General features: G+C 58.0%; 1 protein-coding gene across 1 annotated transcript in view; it reads left to right on the forward strand.

Annotated features, from left to right (window-relative positions):
- LOC138806554 (probable RNA-binding protein 19) overlaps nt 1–5,548 on the forward strand; it is a 60,197-nt gene extending 54,649 nt beyond the window's left edge. Inside the window, exon 25 of the mRNA XM_069991971.1 lies at nt 3,769–5,548. The gene's annotated coding sequence lies outside the window, so the exon portion shown is untranslated. The remainder of the gene's footprint in view (nt 1–3,768) is intronic.
- The last annotated feature ends 17,521 nt before the right edge of the window (nt 5,549–23,069 follow it).

Consider the following 23,069-nt stretch of genomic DNA (forward strand, 5'->3'; position numbering starts at 1 on the left):
TGTGGACAGTCTAGCCTGGGTTAGGTGATCCTGTGATGCCAAATATGTCTCCCTCCCTCCCTCCTTCCTTCCCTCCCTCTTCTTTCCTGTTTCCAATGGTGGGCATTTTCACATGGTCCTCCTGTCTCAGCCTCCTGTGTCACAGAGACCACAGGCACACCAGGCTGTACCCCGCTCTCCCTGCTCCTTCGGCGGTTTAACCTCTGTGTGCGGGCCACGGCCAGACGGGCTCCAGGCCTGTGCTGTGCCTGATGACCCCTCCCCCTCCCCCCCCCCCCCCCGCGGTGTCCTTGGTACTTAGGAAATACTTGCTGGAGGACTCCGTGGCCCTGCGCTCTCTTCTCTTCCCAGCAGCCCCGAGGTCGCCTTCGTGGGCAGGTCTGGTCTCCGCTCCATCATTCACACGTACCTTTCGCTGCTGGTGAACTCGGTGGCTTTGCCCACCTTGGCCGGGCAAGTCCTTGTCTCAGGGCTGCTTCCTTCTCTGGCTTGATGCCCTGGAGGCAAAGGATCCAGAGAGACGCTCACTCGGTCAACACCTCTGGGGTCGTTTGTCGGGGCTCCATTGACAGGGAGAGGGGGCTGTGGAGAGGCACAGAGTGAGGGCCAGCCCCCTCCACCCCAGAAGCCCTCGCGTCCATCCCCCATCTTTGGCCTACGCCATTGGGGCGCTCCCTTGCCCTCCTCTCCCCCTTCCCCCGTTCACCCCTGTTCATCCCCCGGGTCCGCACCCACTTCCTGTGAGCCATGTCCCTCTGGTTCTGTGAGGGCTGCGGCCCGGACGCCCGCCTTGGGTCCCCGCACACAGCCACCCCTGGGCCCTGTCACTGGGCCCCGGGGAGGGCTCAGGTCCAGCTCACGTCCTCCCCGCCCTGCTCTTCCCACAGCTCCCGAGGTCACGGCAGACTCGCGGGCTCCAGCCAGGGTAGTGGTCAGCAACCCCATGTGGTTTAGCTTTAGCTGGTGTGTGATCTGCTCTGGGTAAGCCGCCCGCAGTCCACGTGAGAGTCTCCCGCGTACTCAGCGCGTGCATCGTTCCGCCTGCCCTGCCCCTCGGGTCCGCACGCGTGTGTGTTGTCCGGGCTGGATGTCCAGAATTTAACCCGGAAGCAAGGCGGGGTGGGGGGAGGGTCCCTTCAACATACATCCCGCCTCCCCCCCCCCCCCGTTGACAGGGAGGGCAAAGCCCCCAGGGCGGCCCAGGACCCCAGGAGACGCCCCGCACAGGGAGGGCGGGGGGTGCCAGGGACCGGCGCTCCGGCAGAAGTCAGGTGTGAGGGTCCACGCGGGAGGCATGGCCGGGCCACGGTGGGATCTGGGGGCCACACAGTCATCCGGACGTGGAGGCGTCCAGGCCACTGCGGGAGATTGGAGCTCTGTCCGCCAGAGGCACCCCCGATGCCGCCGCGGGGTCCCCGCAGCCGGTGGCAGGGCCGCGCGGGCCCGGGCTGGACGGCGTCACGTGGAGCCGGCTGAGCCCTCCACATCCGCTCATGAATATCAATGAGGGCCGGTAATTCACAGGCAGAGAGCTCCAGATTGACTAATCAGCAAGGCTTTTGCCCCAAACTGGGTCTGAGGAGGAGAGTGGCCACAGGCAGGTGTGAGCACGATGTGACCGGAATGGGAAAACACACACGGCCCAGCCGCAGACAGCGCCCCCCCCCGCCCCCCCGCGGGGACCGGGTCGCCTCTCAAGCCGCAAGCTGGCTGCCCTGGCCTGAGCTCGCACAGCCGAAAGCCCTCAGCTGGGGCAGAGGAAGTCTGGGCCAGGGAAGGGGGGGCTTTTGGGGGGGGTCAGTCCTGGGGCTTGAACTCAAGGCCTGGGCGCTGTCCCTGAGCTGCTTTTGCTCAAGGCTACATTTAGCCACAGTGCCACTTCCAGCTTTTTCTGTGTATGTGGTGCTGAGGAATCAAACCCAGAGCCTCATGCATGCTGGGCGAGCACTCTACCACTGAGCCACCTTCCCGGCTCCTGAGGGGGGATGTGGCTTTTTGTGACACTTGGTGGCCCTGCCACTCGGTGGTCTTAGACAAGTTGCTTCAGGAGCACCAAGGCCTTGTCCCCAAGTAAACAGGTCAGAGTCCAAGGTCCTGAGCACCTTCTGTGAGCCCTGGGTTTCACCTAGGGAGACTGAGGACAGGCCCTCGGTTTGTGGAGTTACCTGTCAAGTTCCCTGGACATCTAGTGCCTCAGTTTCCTCTTATGTAAATTATCAAAAATCAAGCATGGCCCAGTTCAAAGCCAGCCTGGCAGGAAAGTTTGTGAGACCTTTATCTCCAGTTAACTACCAGAAAACCAGAAGTGGCTCTGTGGCTCAAAAGGTAAAGTTCTAGTCAGAGCAAAAGAGCCCAGAGACAGCACCCAGGCCCTGAGTTCAAGCCCTACAAGTGACAAAAGAAAAACAAGTGTGGTAGTGCACACCTATAATCTCAGAATCAAATCTGTAATCCTGGGAGGTGGAGGCAGGGAAGCTTAAGAGTTCCAGGCCAGCTTAGGGGCAAAAGTAGTAAGACCCTATCTCAAAACAGAGTGACAGGTAAAAGGACCAGGTGCTTTAGGTTTGTGGGAAAGCGCTTACCTGACAGCACAAGGCCCTGAGTTCAGCCCCCAGTACCGCCGCCCCCCCCCACCCCAAATAAATATCTGGGATCAGGAAGATGCACCCGAGGGTGAAGGTGAGCCATGACGCTGCGTGCAGAGGCTGGACCGGTGTGGAGGGGTCTCTCAGCACCCCCCAGCCACAGCCTTGGGGCCAGCTGTGCCCATCCGGCTTGGCCTGGCTGCCCCCCACCCCACCCCCATCCCTGGTTACAAAGCTGTGGTTCTCTCCGGGCCTTGGTTTTGTTGGGGGAATCCTAGCACTTTGCACACATCAACACAACTTCCTACGTATTCTTCCTCTTGGATCTAGAATGTTCTGTGAGGGAAGGGCCCATTCTCCTGGTCACTGTGACCAGGTGTGACCCCACTGCACAGGTGTGAATACCGAGGCCTGGATGCCGGACACGGCTCAAGGGCAGAGCCCAGTGTCGGCCTTTGGCAAGCAGCCGCTGCTATGGAAAGGGGGCAAAGTCGGCTAAAAGTTGGAGACCTCGGTGCGGTGGCGCCGAGTCCCCGGCGGGGCCCACACAGAGCTGGAGCAGGGACGTGCGCGCGTCGCTGGCAGCCGCGGCCGGGCGGGCGGTTCGCTCTCCGCTCACTTAGAATGCAGGCCTGAGATCTCCACTTCTCTCTGATGGCTGCAAGTGATTGACACTTACAAATTACCCAGCCGAAAGTGTCAAGTCTTTGACCCCTGAGTAACATCTTTGGCAAGCCTGAGATTTGCCAGCATTTTGTCATCTAATTACTACAAATCCCTTGAAAATTCACTGGCTGGTGAATTTTTAATGTGGGGCATGGTCCAGATGGGTTCGTGCATTGCCCACCTCTCCCCCTCTTCCCCCTCACCCTCCTCCTCCTCCTTTCCCTCCCTCCTTCCTTCCTTCCTCCCTCCCCCCGCCCCGTCCTCTCTCTCCATCCCTAACTTTCTATTTCTGTGGATCTCACAAACTTGTGGATGAGCCCCGCCCCGCACTGGCCAGTGCGCACCGGCATCCGAAGGGGCCCGCGCCTACCCCCCAGATCTGCCCCCGGCTTCCCCTCCTCCCCCTCACGTGTCCCCCAAGCCATCGGGCGAGTGGCTGCTCTCCCGCCAGCATGGGCCGGTGACTCCCTGCAGGGTTGGTTACATTCACCGTGTGCTCTCTCACCTTGTTTTCCAGGTCCAGGCGAATCGGCCACCTTGCGTGGCACAGAGCTGAGACCGTGGCTTCCGGCCCTGCAGAGGTGCAGAGGCGGCCTCCGCCCCCTCCAACCCCAGGCCTCCATCTTCAACACGGAGGAAACCCGGCTTTCTGCCACTTTGCATTCTCCCACGCAAGAAGCAGAAGGATCTCCAGATCCAAGTGAGAGCCAGGCATGGTGATTCACCTCTGTAATCCCAGCACTCAGGAGGATCTCACATTCAAGACCATCCTGGGCTGCATAGCAAGACCCTGTCTCCGCAGCAGCAGCAGCAGCAGCAGCAGCAACAACAACAAAAGCCCAGTGAGAAGCCTGGCACCCACGGCTCACGTGAGGCCTGTGATCTCCGCCATTCAGGAGACTGAGGTCTGAGGATCACAGTTCAAAGCCAGCCCAGGCAGGAAAATCCCCGAGGTCTTATTTCCAGTTAACTAGCAAAAAGCCGGAAGTGAAGCTGTGGCTCAAGTGCTAGCTTGAGCAAAAAAAAAAAAATACTAAGGGACTACGTTGGGGCCCTGCGTTCCAGCCCCAGGACCTGCACAGAAACATTAGAACAGACAGCGGTCCAAGTGAGCCTGTGCTCCTCCAGTTCCCTCTGGTTTAAAAGGGTTTCCCATTGGTGTCTTTTTCCTACTGTGTACATATTGGATTCTTACTTCTCAATACAAAATCAAGATGCCTTTTCAACCCTGTGCCCGGATCCACTGTCGCACAGGGGCGCGCGCAGGCTCTCCCCCTGGGCGGGAGGGAGCGCGGGAGCCGGGCCCGGCGCGCGCTCCCGCCAGCCGCAGCGGGCAGCGATGCGTCGGCCGCCACCCCGCCCTCCGTCCCCTATTCAGGGAGACAGGTTTTGCTTTCAGCCCCGTTCCTGGTTACATGTGTACTCGCCTGATAAAATGTCCCACTTGGCCCCTTGTCCCCCTCGGGACCGCTGTCTTACGGGGAAAGGGTTTGTCTGACAGCGACCGGCCGACGCGTGTCGCCTGGAAACCTGCTGGGGAGGGGAGGTGCCTGTCACCCGCGCTGCTGATCTCCACTTCGCTCCGACGCCTTCCATCCATAGTGGCCTCCACAGAACGGGTTCTCCAAGGTAAGTCACCACCCAGGCCCTGGCCTCAGAGGGACAGGGGCAGGAGGTGGGCTGAAGCGGGCACCGGTGGCTCACACCTGTCATCCGAGCTACTCAGGAGGCTTGAGATCTGAGGATCGCGTTTTGAAGCCAGCCTGGGTAGGAAAGTCCACGAGACTTGTTGCCCGTGAACCACCAGAAAACGAAGTGGAGCTGTGGCTCAAAGCAGTAGAGCGCTATCCCTGAGCAACAGAGCTCGGGGACAGTGCCCAGACCCTGGGTTCAAGCCCCATAACAACAGCAAAGAAAAAGGATGTGGTGTCGTTAGGAGAAAGGCTCACCTGCTTCAGATGGACCAGGAGTGAGAGGGGTCCCCCAGAGCCACCCTACACCCCTGCGTCTCAAGTCTTCCTGCACAGCCATGAGCTCCAAATCCAGCGTGTTCCAGGTGTAAACTCAGGGCAAAGGAAGGTTTGCGGAGTGGGGCCCGGACTTGCTGGAGCCCCTGTGCCAGTGGCCGCGGCCGGCCACGCTGCCTGCAGGAGCCAGGTTCACTCTGCCGCTAGGCCCAGCAGTGTTCTGGTGTCTTCAGAGCCCGGTGCCGGGCAGGCGAGGCTGCTGGGCACTGGGATGGCAGAGTGAGCCTGGCCGTGGATGGCTGACCTCAGTGGCCACGACCTTGGCGGGGAGACGGCCTCTTAGAAGGAGCCGTGTTGGTGGGAACTTCCTGGGTGAAGAATCACACAGCAGTGGCTTTCCTGGGGTCCCCGAGGCCTCTGCTAAGGCAGGGCTGAGCCTGATTGAAAGGATCACACCGTTGTTAGATGAGAGACCTTCCCACCCCTTTGCATCATGGGTAGTGACACTGGGTGCCACACTGTGGGCGATGGCCACTCGGCCTCGGTTCCCCGGGACAGAAGCATGCAAAAAAGGCCAGCAGTGATGTGCAAAGGGGTCTTTACTTTCCCCTGCTTGGCCCTTCCTTGTGTGAAATTCACGTGGGAGCCCCCTTCTATGAATCCAGAAGCACGGGGTTCGAGTCCTGCGTTTTCCATCCAACACCAGTGGTGGTCCAATGGAGTCAGGAGACACCCTCCCAACACCAGTGCTGCTGACTAAATGCTGACGCTGCTCCCTGCCTCTCGGGACCCCGCAGACATTCCGTGGACAAACAGCAGTGGGCACTCAGCCCTGGCGCTGCGGTCATCCACAGTCAAGGACTCAGGAAAGATAGGCTGCTGGGTAGCTGCCTGAGAATCATCTGGAACATTCTAGCTGCCCCATTCCCGGCTAGGAAACCTGCTTCTATGCTTCTCAACCAAGTCCGGTAGTGCTTGGACCTGGAACATTCCAGATGGAAGGGTGCAAGGTCAAACGAAGGGCAGTGTTTATAGTGTCTGCACACAGATACCTGGGCAGGAGGAGGATAAACCTCCTCAGTGGCTGCATCTACTGCAAGGCCCTGGACCACGTGCACACCCACCCACACAGTTTCCCCGCATCACAGACTGGGCCACGCCCCACGGCCTAGACCAGCTTCCTGCCTTTGCACGTCTCACCCCACTGCACCTCTCCCTGACGGGAGGGGTCACCACATTTCTCCATTTCTCCATTGCTCTGTGATCACCCCAAATTTCCTTCCAGTATAACCAGTAATTTGACAAAGAAAAAAAGTGTGGGGGGGGAACTACAGCAGGTTTTAGGAACACCCCCAGCTGGCAAAGCCAAGCATCTGCAATTCTGCTCGGACCCAACCTTGCATTTCCTCTTTAACAAAGGATAGCTAGGTCCTTGGTGCCCCGTCTTTAGAGGGGCGGCTACCCTGGTACTCAGCTTCCTGGAAGGAGACCCACATACCCTCCTCTCCATGGGGCTCCTTGCCTTGTGGTGATTGTGACCACCAGGACGTTGGACTTAATGGAAAACACTCGGGTCCTCAGTCCCGCGTGGCATGCATTGCTCGCTTGTTGGCTTGTGGCAAACCCAGACCCTAGGTGGGGTTCATCACCAGCCCACCACCCCCAACAGCACAAAAATACCTGAGAACCCCTCAAAAAATGGAAAAGATAGATGGAGCTCCACTTGCTGAGAAAGCTTTTTCTCGTGCTTGAGGTTTTAACTGTATTTCTTTGTCTTTCTCTTTTTTGGTACTGGGGATTGAACCCAGGATGGTACTCTTGCTAAGTAAGGCTACGTCCCAGCCCTCATGCTTGAAATAGAGATTAAAAAATAAGCAATACTTTTCCTCCCAACTTGTGTGGACCCGTCGCATGGGGGGAGGGGGGTGTCCTGCATGTGTGTGCAGAAGGCGGAAGACGGGAGAGAAGCTTTCAGAAAGCTACAAGGCTGTTCCCAGCCACCCCTGCAAGACACTGGACAATGGTCGGTAGTGCAACGTAGTGCTGCCCACACCCCCACACCACCACCCCCTGCAGCCCCAGGGGGAGGGCACATGTGGTGCATCCTTGGGGTACCCCCAGAAAAGTCCGCAGGTGTCTCCAGCCGCCGGAATCGGCGGGGGGCTGCAGGCCTGGCCTCCTGGGGTGCGCACAGTCATCCCATAGGTGTGAACACCCCTCCCTGCAGCTCACAGATGGGAGATGTTTGAGATTTTCATTTTCACCCAGGAGACAGCCTGTCTGTTGGACGGCTAGGAGCCTCCTGGGTTTTTTTCTTTCTTTTTTTTTTTTTTTCCCTGAATGATAATTTTCCCCCCCTTTTTTTTTGTAGCTAAAAATCACCCAGGCTTGTCCAGACGAGAGGGCAGAAAATGAAGCGGCGGCGGCGGAGAAGGGAAGATAATTTCTCTGGGTCGCAGCCGTTCGCACTTGTCAAGTCTGCAGGAGGAGAGGAGGGAGGGGTGGGGGGAGAGAGGGAAGGATGAAAAGGAAGGCTGGCCCGAATCCATCACTGTCCCCTCGCCTCTCCCTGGGGGGCCCAGCTGCACGGAGGGGTGGGAGGAAGGGAGGGAGGGAGGGCGCTCCTCTGATCAAAGCCCTGTCCCCACTGGACAGGCTCACTTCCTGCTCCAGGCCTCAGTTTCCCCATGGAAGAAACACAGATGATAACTTCCTTCTCCTATGCCACGTGCACCCCCTGGAACAGTAAATGAGAGGGCTCGAGGTGTGGAGGGGCCAGCGTGGACAGCACCAAGGGAAGAAGCCTGCCAGCCGGGAGCCCAGGCGTTCAAATCCCATTGCCATCCTCTGGGACAACGCCAACCCTGGCCTCAGTTTCCCCATCTGCAAGCTAGGGCTAATTTCACAACCTGTTTGGTAGGATGACCTGAAGACAGAGAAGTGTTCACAGCATGTATGACACTCTCATCACTCAGCAGCCAGAGCACCACAGTCTGGAAGATGACAGGCAACCATCACCAGCCACCATGTCCACAACCCAGCCGCCTGGAGCTGCAGTCTGCAGGCTCTGCAACTTACTGGCCAACCTAGAGGCAGACCACACCCTCCGGTGGGCGTGACCAGACCCGGGCTCCGCCCTCTGGTGGGAGGGGCCTAGGCTCTGAGGTCAAAACGCAGACTGCCCTTTCACGCCAGGGCCCCCTAGCTGCAGATGGGAGGACCCAGTGCCTGTCCAGCATCCCTGGTGGAGGGACAGAGCCAGGGCAGTGACACCAGCCCACCCCAGGGTGTAAGGGTCTCTCCCGCTGTTGGGTGGGGCATGAACTAGGAGCTGATCACAGGCGGTCAAGAATGGTCAGCCCTAGCTATGTGGCCCTCCAGTAGTAATACCTAACCCCCACCAGGGCCTTGACCGCTGTGTGCAGACAGGACAGGGTGCACGGGATAATGACGGGTCGTCCGTTCGGCCTGGGCAGAGCTGGAGTGGACAGCAGGAGCCGGGATTCCTCCAGCAGGTGCATTGTGAGGCCCCTCGGCCCTCCCCTGGCCCCAGCCCAATGAGGAGAGAAGACAGCTCCTTCCTCCCGAGGTTTAATTAAGTGATCTGCCTCCGCGGGCTTAATCCTGTTACCGCCGCCCAGCGCTGACCACAGGGGAAGGGGGGGGACCATGTAAAACGTCAGCTGTCTGGAGGGCCTGGCGAGACCCTGAAAGCCGGGGCTGGGAGCTGGAGCCCACATGGGGCAGGACCTCCGCTTTCCAGACAGACACAAGAGGGGCCAAGCTGGGCTTCGGCCCCCTCCCAGGAGGGGTCAGCTAAAGCTTCCCTTTGGCTGCTACCCATGGGCAGGGGCACATTCCAGAGCAGAAGCCACCAGCCAGCACCCCCTTCCCTCTGAGGGCCAGAGGGGAGCACCTACGCTTGTGTTTGGGGAGAGTTTGCAGACGGATGCTCTCTCCACCGTTTCCTGTGTGGCTTCATGCGTATGGCTTAACGTCTCTGAGCCTCTTTTTTCCTCAGTCTATGCTGGAGACTGACCTCCCCCTCCCAGAGTCACTAAGATTTAGCATTTGGGGAGCAGAGCCCCACAAGCAGTGGATACTTCCTGCTGCATCGGCTACTGCAGCTCTGGGTGGTAGCCTGACCCATCCATCCATCCATCATCCATCCGTCCATCCGTCCATCAATCTGTCCAGCTGTCCATCCTTTCCCTCATCTGACTGTCCATCCATCCATCCATCCATTCATTCTTCCATCCTTTTTATCCATTGGTCCATCCATCTCTTCATTCATCTTTCATTCATTCATCGGTGCATTCCTTCGTCCCCAAGAATGTGTTGACAATTCACTGGCTTCTTTGACTAAAATCAACTCATGAGTGTGACAGTTGGACAAGACAGTTCCTCCTTACCCTAACGTCAAAGTTTGGGGGAGTCTGGGAGTCACCCCCTTTTCCCTGGGAGCCACTTGATCTGTCCTCTGCCTGATTACCACCTCCCCTCAGACGCAGAGACGGGTCCCCCGGTCCCCCGGACCCAGCACACACACGAAGTGGGGGGCCAGTCCGAGGACTGAGGAAGAGTGTGGCTAGGACAGACCCGCGGGCTCAGGGGACACGCGTGCCCGGGACCGGTGCCAGAGGCTTTCCCACGGCCACGCCCACCAAGTGAGCCACAGAGGCCCCAAAGAGGGGCGCCCAGAGGCTCAGCAGCGCTGGGACAGCCGCCAGGGGAGAGTCCACCTCCACAGTGGCCTGTGCTTTGACCCTCTGTGCTTGGCGCCTTGCCTCAGTTTCCCCACCTGCCAAGCAAGAGGGGAGGCCCAGGCTGTGGAAGGGCCCAGGCCTGGCCCTCTGTCTTCCGCTCAGAGGCTGCTTGGCGCCCGGCGGGTGGAGGCCAGCCAGTCTCCGCCATGGAGTCTGAGGAGTTGCACACATGACCCCAGAGCACTCCATAAACCGAGTGGCAGTTCGGTGCGGACTTCCGCGTGGATGGAGTAATTAGCAAACTCCCCACAGAGTAAAACCCAAATGTCACCCTGTGCGGGGCCATTAATGTCATCCTTGGCCAGGCTCGTGCCCGACGCCGCGGGGCTGCCCACCGCCCCATGACCTTCTAGAAAGCCAGGACGGCCGAGTAGGGGGAGCAGCCTGGGTGCGGGGAGCAGAGGCTCACTTCCTGTCCCTGCCAGCCCCGGGGCCCATGGCCTCAGCCTCTCCTGGTTCATCTGCCAGATGGGATTGTACCCCATGAGGGCAACAGCAGTGGACTAACCCTGTGTCTCGTGTCGGCTGAGATCCGGGATTACAGGCATGTGCAGCCACACCCGCATGCACTCTGTGGTTTGAATATGGTTGGTTCTACCTACCCCCTTGGGGCTTAATTCAGTGTGAGCTGTCTGCCATCCCACGAAAGACCTGTTTATACCCCGTGTGTGTGTGTGTGTGTGTATGTGTGTGTGTGTACTGTGACTGGGACAGCAGGCTGCTGTGGGCGCCCCCCTCTGCCTCCCCCTCCCGGTCCCAGGCCTTGGGCTCTCACCTCCTAAAGCCTCATCCACTCCTCTGTAAAGTGGGGGTCTCACACCCCCTGTGAACCACAAGATGCACCACCAACCTTGGCAGTGCTGTTCCTTCTGCCCAGAATGCCTGTCCTGACAGGTGTCTGATCGTCTCCTGGGCTCCCAGCGGAGCGCCCTGGGGTCAGGAATCCTCCTGTCTGACCCCGAGTGTTCCTGACGCTCTGCGGTCTGCGTGTCGGGGTGGGCAGGGCGGCAGGCGGAGGGCCGACGCCCCTGAAGGTGGCCGAGGCGAGGAGTGGGGTCATGCCAGCAGGTGTCCCCAGGGTGCTGGGGTAAAGGGCAGAGGAACTGAACCCCGGAAGGCTGCAACTGGGGCACAGGGGAGAGGGGGCACCACACCGCACCTCAAGGGGACAGGATTAAAACTGTGGAGATGGGGGGGAGGGGAGGGAAGCCCATGGCTCACACCTGTCATCCTAGCTACTCTGGAGGCGGAGATGTGAGGATCACAATTAGAGGCCAGCCCAAGCAGGACAGTCCCTGGGACTCTATCTCCAATGAATCTCCAGAAAACCGGACGTGGAGCTGTGAGGCTCAAGTAAATAGAACCTTGAGCAGAAAAAGCTCAGGGGCAGCACCCAGGCCCTGAGTTCGAGCCCCAGGATGGACACAAATAACAAAGACACATGGGCAGACATGACTGTGTCTGCAGCTCCAGCCGTGAGGCCCGAGTGGCCTGTGAGCCTCGAGGTGGGGCTGGCACCGCCCGTCCCGCCCCTGCTGGCCTTGCGCGGTACTGCAGGTCGGCCGGATCCAAGCCCAGCTCCCGTCTGGGCTGTGGGACCCTGGCTGGGCCTCTGCCTTCCCAGGCTGTTTCAGGTGACCGGGAACGTGGCTGGTGGGTGCCCAGAAGGCGGAGGGGCTGACCACTCACGTGCCCGCCACCAAGCCGGATGGATGGCACCGCGGGCACTGGCTGCCCGGGACCTTGGCACAAGCTGGCCCCTCTGCCCTCTGATGTGTGTCACGGCGCGGGGAGGGGGGGCCGGCTGACCTCCCCCAATTAGGTGACACTTCTGTTAATATTGACACACAAAGGGGCCAGCTGGCGACCTCTGACCTCCCCTCCCTGGAGACCCTGGGCTGATTTGGGCCCCAGCCCTCAGCTCTGAGAGCCAGACTTGTAATCTCCTTTGTCACCCGGACTCAGCCTCCTCCTGACCTCTGCCCCACCCCCACCCCCCTCCCAGGCTTCTGGTAGTTCTAGAAACTTGGGCACCACATGGGCACGGCCTGCATGGGCCAAGGACGGGGAAGGACGGGGAAGGACGGGAGGAGGCCATGAAGCAGGATGGGGGCTTGGGGGGGGCGTTTGGGGGTGGCCAGTCCTGGGACTTGGGGGGGCATTTGGGGGTGGCCAGTCCTGGGGCTTGGGGGGGCATTTGGGGGTGGCCAGTCCTGGGGCTTGGGGGGACATTTGGGGGTGGCCAGTCCTGGGGCTTGAGGGGGGCGTTTGGGGGTGGCCAGTCCTGGGACTTGGGGGGGCGTTTGGGGGTGGCCAGTCCTGGGGCTTGGGGGGGCGTTTGGGGGTGGCCAGTCCTGGGGCTTGAGGGGGGCGTTTGGGGGTGGCCAGTCCTGGGGCTTGGGGGGGGGCGTTTGGGGGTGGCCAGTCCTGGGGCTTGGGGGGGCGTTTGGGGGTGGCCAGTCCTGGGCATGGGAAGGGACGGTGGCCAGAGAGAGACTGGACAGTGCGGCGGTCAGAACTGGCCACAGCTGAGCCGAGAAGCGGGGGAGACTCCCCCACACTGCACTGTCCCATGGCGCTGGGGTGTTACCATAGTAACCAGCGGGCCGCTGCCCAGGGGCGCAGCGTGGACGGGGACCCAGCCCTCCACCTGTGTTCTCTGGCTCTTCTAGTGTTTTCTACACAACATCTGTCATCGGGACCCTTCCCCGTTCCCCTCTTCCTCTGATGAAAGAGAAGGCCCCGACTCCTAGATTACAGATGAAGCCTCTGGAGCCAGACTGCTTAGGTTTGGCTTTGGCTCTACCACTTGCAGGCTGTGTGACTTTGAGCCAGTTACTCAACATCTCTGGGCATTCCTGTTCTCATCTGCACACTGGAAATGGGCACTCAGGTTAGTGAGTGGTGGGGAGGATGACTCTTAGAATGGTGCTTGGTGGGGCATGAGTACTAAGACTCAGTACTGCTCCCTTCATGCCAAGACTCAGAGTAAAAGGGGAAGTGTGGACAGGCGTTAGGAAGACAAGTGCTTTGTATGATGTAGGAGTCTGATTTGCCTCGATTTCCCCCCAACACATAGCGTGGCCCAGGCATAAATGTATTTCCACCCTCCAAAAAGACTCCATCGACTTTAAGAAGCACCATCTGTCTGTTCAATTATAGTACTTCTAGCCGCTAAAATTGGGGGTTATGTATGTCATCTCTCCCAGTTCCAGACTGCTAACGGGGAGAAAGAAGTTGTTCTTGAAATTGGAGGAATAGGATTGTCATTAATAAGCAGTAACTCAATGAATGAGTTCAGCTGTGATCATTCATTCGCTTGATGACTGCTTACTAGTTCATCAAATGCCAGTGGGTGAGTGAGTGGATGGACGGGTGATGGATGGGTGGATAGATGGATGGATGGATGGACAGATGGATGGATGATGGATAGATAGATGGATGGATGGATGATGGACAGATGGATGGATGGATGAATGGATGATGGACAGATGGATGGATGATGGACAGATGAATGGATGGATGGATAGATGGATAGATGGATGGATTGATGGATGGATGGATAGGTGGATGGATGGATGGATGGATGATGGACAGATGGATGGATGGATGGATGATGGACAGATGGATGGATGATGGACAGATGGATGGATGATGGACAGATGAATGGATGGATGGATGGATGGATAGATGGATGGATAGATGGATGGATAGATGGATGGATAGATGGATGGATGGATGGATGGATGATGGATGGATGATGGATGGATGGATAGATGATGGATGGATGGATGATGGATGGATAGATGATGGATGGATGGATGATGGATGGATGGATAGGCGGATGGATGGATGATGGGTAGATGGATGGATGGATGGATGGATGGATGATGGATAGATGGATAGATGGATGATGGACAAATAGATGGATGGATGGATAGATGGATGGATGGATGGATAGATGGATGGATGATGGATAGATGGATGGATGGATGATGGATGGATGGATGGATGATGATGGATGGATGAAACAGTTCCACAGAGGACAGGTGAACACTCTCTCTGCCCAGACAACACCAGAAGTGTGAGGAAAGGAACAAGCAGGAACGCATCCAGGTAGCTTCCCGGAAGAGGTGGCCTACGGGTGGACGGGCAGTGTCCTGATGACGTAGGAACTTGATTATCACCAGCTTCTCGCTTCCATCTCCTTCTTAGGGGAAGGTGACATCTGGGTCAGCTCAGAGAAGGCAGGATCACCGCACACGCCAGCCCCGGGGCCCCAGGCCACCGCACACGCCAGCCCCAGGGCCCTGGGCCACTGCACAGCCAGCCCCGGGGCCCCGGGCCACCGCACACGCCAGCCCCAGGGCCCTGGGCCACTGCACAGCCAGCCCCGGGACCCCGGGGCCGAGACAAACAGGGGCCTAAGACAGGAGCAAAGCAGCCTGGGTTCTCATCTTACCTTGGCTGCCCACTAGCTGGGCCATGCCAAGCTGACTGCCTGGCCTCTCTGAGCAGTGGAGAATAGTAAATGGGCAGTAATCACAGTAATGTGTAGTCCCCCCCCCGCCCCCACCCCACCAGCGTGGAAGCTGGCCTCCAGGACTTGAACCCTCCTTACAGGCCGGAAGTGGAGGCCTCCAGGTTCCCCAACCAGCTACTGCCTGCAAGCCACTGAGGCTGGGGGTGGAGGGCTGGGCACACTTTGTAGGGCCGGGTGCAGAAGGAAATGACCTGACCTGGGGTCACAGCCCGCATCTACTTCCTGGTGGCCCCAGGAGACCCAAGTGGCATTTTGTGGGCTTCTGACGATCGGGACCACCTCAGCCTTGTAAAAAGACCCTGCCATGTTCCCTGTCATGCACACAAAGAAACTGAGGCACAGAGGGAAGGATCCCAGGGTGTACTTCCAAAGGACAGAAAGTTCCCCCTGCACCCCAGAACCTGGGTCTCTCACCTGCCTGGGGGGGGGGTGTGAGATACCATTCTGCCAGCAGGAAGAGCTTGGGTTGGGTTTCACCCCGGTATCTGAGGGGACAGCCAGGCCAGGCTGCACCCCTCTTCCCCCAGCAGGGCAAGACCTGGCCAGGCCCAGGGGCTCCGGGGCTGGGGGCGGGGGGCAAGCGTCCAGGTGGGAGGGAGCTCAGAGAGCCAGAGAGTAAAAGGACATGTCAAATTAATCATATTTAAACAAAAGCCTCTCCCGCCCAAGGGCCCTTTTAAAAGCTGCTTATTTAATTAAAAGTCCCATTTTCCATATTTATGGCCCTTATTCAGTTAAATATTAACCGCCGGGGCCAGGGCCGCTGTGTGCTCTGCGCGCGCGTGCGGGGAGGTTCATTCAGAGCAGCGGGGGCAGCGATCAATGCCCAGCCCTGAGCAAACAGCCCGGCCGCGGGCGGGGCCGCTCCTCCGTGCTCGTCGGGACCAGGGACCCAGGGGTCTCTCTGTCCCTCTGGCTCCTGCCGTCTGTCCCCGGGACACCGGTGGTACGCCAGGCAACGGAGACCCTGAGAGGAACAGATGGACATCCCCGGAAGACCCAGGGACAATGGAGCCCAGCCGTGTTTGTCCCTGTCCCGCTGTACTTCAGTGGGGTCTGGCGCAGGCTTTTCGAGGCCCTGGTTGCTGACATCCCAGGTGCAGGGTGGCGGGGGGGGGGGGGGCAGGGAGAGCAGGCATCTGAGGACCTGACCCCATGGAACGGGGCAGTGGACGGGGCAGCGGCTCTGGGGTGCTGGCATCTGGCGGGGGGTCGGGGGGGTGGACCTGGGTGCGTGCTCAGGCACAGGACAGTTGTCCCACGGAGACTGCCCCACGCCAGGTGCCATTCAATGCCAAGACTCCTCAGCGGTGCCGGGCTCATCCTAGATGCCAGGATTCCTTTGACCTCACGTTACATGTAGGGAAACTGAGGCTCCAGGAGTCAGGTCTGAGTTCGTGGCCACTGAGCCAGGACAGATAGAACTGTCCTGTTGACTTGGTTCCCCCCAGCTCTGGACAGGACAGAAGTACGGCTCACGGGCCTGGGAACCAGGGGTGTAGGGGGGAGGCGTGTGCGGAGGAGGTGCGGGGGTACAGCGGGGACTGAGAGGCTTCCAGCCAGCATCCCCCCGGGACCCTGTGACACCTGGCCAGTCTCCCCGGAGGCCTGGCAGTGCTGCCTGTGGCCACCCTGTGTTCTTAGACCTGGGACGCACTGCTGGCCCTCTCAGGCCTCAGTTTACCCATCTGGGCAACAGGCAAGATGGCCTGCTGGCTTTAGATGGCCAGAGCCATTGTGCGGGCTGTCCCCAGCAGAGAGGGTGAGGAGCAAGCCACAGTAGTGTTTACCACACATGCGCTACACACCCGTGCACGCACACACGTGCAGGCAGGGATGCGTGCACATGCACAGAAACCGACACGAGCAAGCACACGCATGTGGGCTGTGCGTGTACAGGTGTCCCTGCACACGCACCGGCAGCAGGGCACACCCGAGGCTGGGCACGCGGCCTCCCGCCCATCCCAGTCCCAGCCTCCTCCCTCGTCCACTCCCCCTCCTGCCAAAGGGAAAAAAAAATCTGAAAAGCCAGATTAGAACTTCACACGCATCGCCCGGGAAAATCTATGTCTCATTTTCATATCTCGCAAAACAAAATGACACAGAGCGCTCCCGCAGCCTCCGGAGGGGAGGAGGTGTGTCTGTGGAAGACTGGGGACTGGGGGACCTCTTCCCAGAGGGGGGCCAGAGAGGAGGGCCAGGGGGATGACATCTATCAGGCCATTTTCCTCCTGGGGTTGGAGAAAGCTGGGGAGGGGTGGGGGGGCTGGGAAGAATCTTGGGGCTGGGATGGAGGCTGGAAAGGGAGACCAAGAGGAGGAATAAAAATCCTGGGATGGTGGTGTGAGCCAGGGAGCGGGCGGGAGAGAGGGAGAGACACCGGGTTATCAGAGAAGTGTGAAGACAATAATACAATCTGACATTTCTGAAACAAGACCCCCCGGTTGCCATGGCAACGTCTCTTGTGGGAGCAGCTCCCAGGAGACGGCTCTGAGATGTACTATAAATGATGTTTGATTAGAATTTAAATCATTTAGGCAGAGAGAAGATAGGCCTTTTGTCAGCAAGGGGACCTGGGGGGGGGGGAGACGGGAGGAGGGAGGGGCTGAGGGGAGGCAGGGCGGGGGAGGGGGCGCCATGGAGCCCGGGGCCCGGAGGAGCTCAGCCGAGGTCGCCGGGTTGATTACTTTTGCCCCCCAGCTTCATTCCCCACACAGCTCGTTGAGTGTAACCTTTTTGAGCTGCCCGTGGGGGACTCGGAGGGCAGAGAGGACAGGCCTGGGGGGACCCGGGGTGCGGAGGGGAGGAAGAGACAGGGATGGAAAGGCTGGAGAGACAGATGGGACAGGTATGGAGGGGGAGCGCGGGGGGACTCAGGGCCCCACATCACACACACACAACCCCCGGAGAGTGCCCCGGGAATGGGAGCTCGCAGGAAGAGCCCTGCCCGAGAGAGGCCTGAATCACCCTTCTACCCCACGCCCCCACCGCCACGGGGCAGCCCTGCAGCCCGGGGTTCCTGAACTGGAGGAAGTGCCCCCCCTCCCGCTTCCATCCATAGAAAAGGGGTGGAGCCGCTTCCCAGTAAGAGCTCCCAGCAGCCCGTCGCAGCCCCTGCCCACATCCTCACACACAGCCCGGTGCACGGCCCCGGCTTCCAGCCATGTTCCCATCTCCCGGGCCCAGCCTCTAGTCCTTAAATGATTTCCTTGCTAATGCTTCAAACTTGGGAGGTTTCACAGAAATAGTTCATTCCTGGGCTCTTTAAAAAGAGAGAAGAGAAAAAAAGAAAGAAAGAAAGAAAAGAAAGAAAAAAAGAAAGAAAGAAAGAAAGAAAGAAAGAAAGAAAGAAAGAAAGGAAAGAAGGAAGGAAGGAAGGAAGGAAGGAAAGCAAAGAAAGCAAGAAGAGAAAGAAGAGAAAAGGAAGGAAGGAAGGAAGGAAGGAGAGAGAGAGAAAGAAAGAAAGAAAGAGAAAGAAGGAAAGAGAAAGGAGGGAAGAAGATGAAAGAAAGAGAGAGAGAAAAAGAGGGAGAGAGGGAGGGAGAAAGGGAGGGAGGGAAAGAGAAAGATCTAGAGGCTAACTGGGTGTTTCCGCCCAGCAGCATCGGTAGGGCCCGTGCAGGCCCTGTGCGGCCTGTTGGGCGTGCGTGGTCTCTGGGGGGCGGGTTGGACGTGCAGGCCCTGCAGGGCAGGCTGTGTGGTCTTCAGTCTGCCCAGTCCCCGCTGATGTCTCTCCTTGGTTTTCAGCCAAGCGTGCTCCTGTCTGGCCCCTGAACTCCTGTCTGGCCCTCTGAACTTTCAAACTCTGCAGATAGCCCAGTGATGCTTTGAGGACTCTGGTAATATTCTTACCCCTGGGTTGCCAGGGGTCTAGGAGCCGAGGTAGAAACAGGAAGCTGACATGAGCATTTGTACTGGGGATGAGAGAGCAATCTGCTGGGAGGTCCCCAGGAGTGCGTGTGTGTGTGTGTGTGTGTGTGTGTGTGTGTGTGTGTGTGTGTGTGTGTGTGTGTGTGTGTGTGTGTGTGTGTGTGTGTGTGTGTGTGTGTGTGTGTGTGTGTGTGTAGTCAGTGTTCAGGTGTCTCCTTTAGCCTCAGACTCCGGGCTCCTCCTGTCTCTGCTCTGGACGTGGTGAGGCTGAGCTCAGTCCTCCTCTGGTATTATCTCGGGAGGTCTGGGAATGGGTCTACCACCGTGCCTGGCCATACACCTAGTAGGTATTCAAGAAGATCTTAGGGAAGAGGGATGTCTGGGATCTTAGGACCCCTCCACCCACATTTCCCTTGGGCAGAATTGTTTTTCCCAAGAGTAATTTCCCTCCTCAATTTCAGGAGGCTGAGCTTTGTCACCGAGGTGGATTCACGCCCAGGCAGTAACCATAGCAACTGTGGAAGCTCCAGGCCCTTCCAGGCTCTGACTGCACTGGGAATGCCTGCCCGTGTCTAGACTTAGTGAGCCAGAGTGCTGCAATTGATTACTGATGTCTGCCACAGGTAGGGACGCGGTCACTCGCCGGCCTTCACTGGCCCAGGACCAAGAACACCCCCCTTCCTTTCCTTCCTTTTGCCAAGTTTCCTGTTATCCCTCCGGCAGACGATGCTGCTGCAGCCCCCCATTCCCTCCCCCATCTTTAATAGGCTAAGACGTTTAAAAAACCTGCTGCCCACTCCTCAGCAGCTGCTGGAGATGTCAAAGCCCCGTCATGCAGTGGTTCTGCCCCGATTTCCCCTTCCCTGACCCACATTCCCATCTCTCCTCTGCTGCTCCCCAGAGATCAGTCACCTGTCAGATCAGACATCTGCACCGAATCCTTGTCTCTCACTCTGCTTTCAGAGAAACCTGACCATGTGCTTAAGTAGGCTCAGCTCATACCTGGCTCCAGCTGGGAACACTGGGCCCAAATTGGCTGGGGCAAAAACAGAGTGTTTTCTCCTTGACTGGAAAGTGCAGAGTCCTGTGACGGACTTCAGGCACAGCTGGATCCAGTTCCTCAAACAAAGTCATCCAGCATTTTCCTGACTTTAAAACCTCAGCCACGTGTTCCTCAGCCTGGGGAGTGTTTCCTCATACATGGTCTGCAGATGGCATTCTTCAAAGAAAAAAACAACAAGAGCAACTTTTATCTACTAAGTGCCCGCCAGAGAAGCACTTGGGTAGCCCTGCCCCCTAGCTCTGATTGGCTTGTCCCCAGTCAAGTGGCTATGCTGGTACCAATCACTATGGAGAGAGAAGGGATGAAGGACTCTCATTGGTCATTCTCTATCCATTACCTGGAGGTGGGACCAGCCTCATGAAGGACTGGGGGGGGATGCTTTTTAACGTGAGACCCGGTAAAGAGCGAGCAGCTAGCAGCAAGATCGTCCTGTATTGCTAATTTTAGGCAAATCCCTCCCGGGGGCAGGACACAAGGGGCTGCCCAGCAGGGGGGGGCCTGGAGTGGGGAGGGACCAGAAGCCAGGCATGGTGCCAGCCAGCCGTGCCAGCCCCTCCTGGCTGGAGGCAGCACGCAGATCTGTAGTCAGAGAACTTGTCTGTATTTTTGCAATTTCTATTTTCTTTGCTACAAAGCTGAGGCTGAGCCAAGAGGAAATAAAGTTCCTTTCAAAAATGCCAGCCTGTCCGTGCCGTGGAAATGGCATAGAAAGAGAGAAAGAGCCTTTTGTGGGAGGCTGGGGAGAAAGGAAAGCAGGGCCGCTGGCAGAGGACCCGCAGGGCCCCTCCCACCCCGGGGGAGAGGCAAAGGAGTGGGGGGGCAGCTCGGGGGAGGGGCCGGCCTTGCCCCCGGAAGGTCTGAGGGGCTCTGGTGCAGGTCCTAAAACTCAGCACCTCCGTTTCCCCCATCTGTGCAGTGGGGATACTAATGGTACTTCATCCACTCGCTTCTGTGAAGATGACCAGAAATGACACATCAGAAGCCGGTAATTAGCTAGATGAGTTGGGCATGTGATAAGGACTCAAGAACTATTGGCTGTTATTAAGATTGCTACTCTGTGTGTGTGTGTGTGTGTGTGTGTGTGTGTGTGTGTGTGTGTGTGTGTGCTGGGCCTGGGGCTTGAACTTAGGGCCTAGGTGCTGTTGCTGAGGTTTTTATTTGTTTGGGTTTCTTTTTTGCCCAAGGTTGGTGCTCTACTACTTGAGCCACAGCTCCACTTCTGGCTTTTTGATGGTGCACTGGAAATAAGAGTCTCAGAGACTGTCCTGTCTGGGCTGAGGTTGAACCTCGATCTTCAGATCCCAGCCTCATGAGTAGCTAGAATGACAGGTGTGAGCCATTGGTGCCTGGCTCAACTTTTTCCTTAGCATAGAGAGCAAGTCTTCCTTCCCTCCTCACGCCCCCTTCCTGCTTACCCTCCGCCACCCTCACCCCACCCCACCCCGTCCTGAAACTGCACCAGTCTGAAACTGGTACACCCCGTGGTCCATGACCAATGAATCCCAGGGAGTTCCTGGGTGCTTATCTCCTATGGGAAGATTGGAAAACACAGATAAGTTAAAGGTCTTGATAGAGAGCGTGGTAAGGCTTACGTGGTTCAGATTTCACGTGCGTAGAAGATGGGGTCTCGCTGTGTTGCCCAGGCTGGCCTCCGGCCTCAGCCTCCACCGAGGCTGAGGATACAAGTCACCCCATCCTGTTGAATGTAATGACGAGGGTCCTGGTCAGGGGAGGGAAATGCAAACCCGGGGCTGGAGCCAGGTTCCAGGGCAGCCTGCAGAAGCCCCGGCCTATGAATCAGATGGACGCCGGCTCTAACATTGGCTGGCGAGGTGTAGAGTTCTCATCTCCAGAGCTGTAAGACAATGCACACGCGCTGTGTTCCACCACTACTCCGTGGCAATCTTTCTTAGCAATAATAGAAAACGATTCCAGATATCAGTACCAGAGGAACAAGAGAGAGAGAGAGGGAGAAAGAGGAGAGAGATGATTGCATCCTGCCGTTACAGAGAAAGCAGACGCAGCAAGTGATGAACTTGTATATTTTAGCTGAGAAAATTTCCAAGCAATGTGTCAAAAGTGTAGCCTGACTTCTTCTTTTTTTTTTTCTTTTGGCAAAATGTGAGAGGAGAGAGAGAGAGAGAGAGAGAGAGAGAGAGAGAGAGAGAGAGAGAGAGAGAGAATATTCAAGAGCTGTTCGGCAAACAGGTCTTAAAGACTTGAGAAACTCTCAGCCTACCTCAATTGTAAAAGACGCCATGTTAGCCGGGTACCAGTGCTCACGCCTGTAATCCCAGCTACTCGGGAGGCTGAGATCTGACCATCCCAGTTCAAAGCCAGCCTGGACAGAAAAGTCCATGAGATTCTTTATCTCCAGTTAATCACCAAAAAGCTGAACATGGAAATATAGCTGAAGCTTCGAGCAAAGAAACCAAGCAAGCGGCCAAGGCCCTGAGTTCAAGCCCAGGACCAGCACACACGCACCCCAGAGCCTTTTACTCTCTTCCCAGAGCTGCTGCCCGGCTCGGGAAGGAGAACGGACCACAAGGCTCAACACGTGTTTACAAGGTGGCCTCGTGGCCTCTATTGTGGGGTTGGGGAGCTGTAAAAGTCCACCCAGCGTCCACCCCCTGCCTCTCGGGGCAGTTCTGGCTTAAGCAAGCCCAGGCCCTATTCCCCTCTCAGCCTCCAACACCCCCAACCCCACTCCCTTTCCCCCCCACTGCTCCAGGGCTCAGCTCGCCTTGGTCTGGTTTTGTCAGAAGTTAATTCTCCCTCCCCACGTGCCCCCCCCCCGCCATGCGGTGCCCGGGGACCGAGGGCCATCCCCCCCCTCCCCGGCCTCCACGCCCAGCTCCTGAGCTGTCTCTATGAATGCATTCAGCGTTCCAGGCGGCCTGCTGGACGCCCCACAAGCATCTCTACGGGGTGACTCCAGGACTCCTGTAAGGTACAGGGTGAATGCGTTTCTTGAAATGGAAAATCCCATCACCTGTAGCTTTTTTCACTTGGTTTAATCAGAACCATGTGTCCTGTGGGCGGCTTCCCCGATCCTCAAAAGGCCATCCACAGACTCCTCAGCGGCCTCAGTCGGTGGAGATTCAGCGCGGGGACAGGCCCTTCGAGGTAGCAGATGCAGGGAGAGTGTGATCTTGATTTCAGAATCATAGAAATTACAGCGTAGACATACATGCGTCTGAGAAGCAGGACCTGGGGGGGCTTCCATTTCAGATGAGGAAATTGAGAACCAGAGAGGGTGAGTTACTTGCCTCAGGCCACACACCCTGGAGGCCTTGGAGCTAGGTTTCATCCTCTGATCTCCCCGGGTGCCCCCCCCCCGCTTCCCACTGTGCTGTACCCCACCCTTCAAACCAAAGATGGCCATGAACACATGGCTTCCGGTGGCAGCTAAAGACTGTGCTAAGGATCGGGGTGTACCCCCGTCACCCTGAAAGACTGACCTGCAGGGTCTCCACTGGGTCTTCAGTGCCCAGAGGGAGGGGCTGGCACACAGTTGCTATTCACTGGGTCTTCAAGCCCATGAATGAATGAATGAATGAATGAGTGGACTTATTGAACAGGTGGACGGGTAAGTGGGGGGGGCGGGTA

This window comes from Dipodomys merriami, unplaced genomic scaffold, assembly GCF_024711535.1.
Source record: "Dipodomys merriami isolate MVZ:Mamm:240054 unplaced genomic scaffold, mDipMer1.0.p SCAF_400, whole genome shotgun sequence".
Classification (NCBI taxonomy): domain Eukaryota; kingdom Metazoa; phylum Chordata; class Mammalia; order Rodentia; family Heteromyidae; genus Dipodomys; species Dipodomys merriami.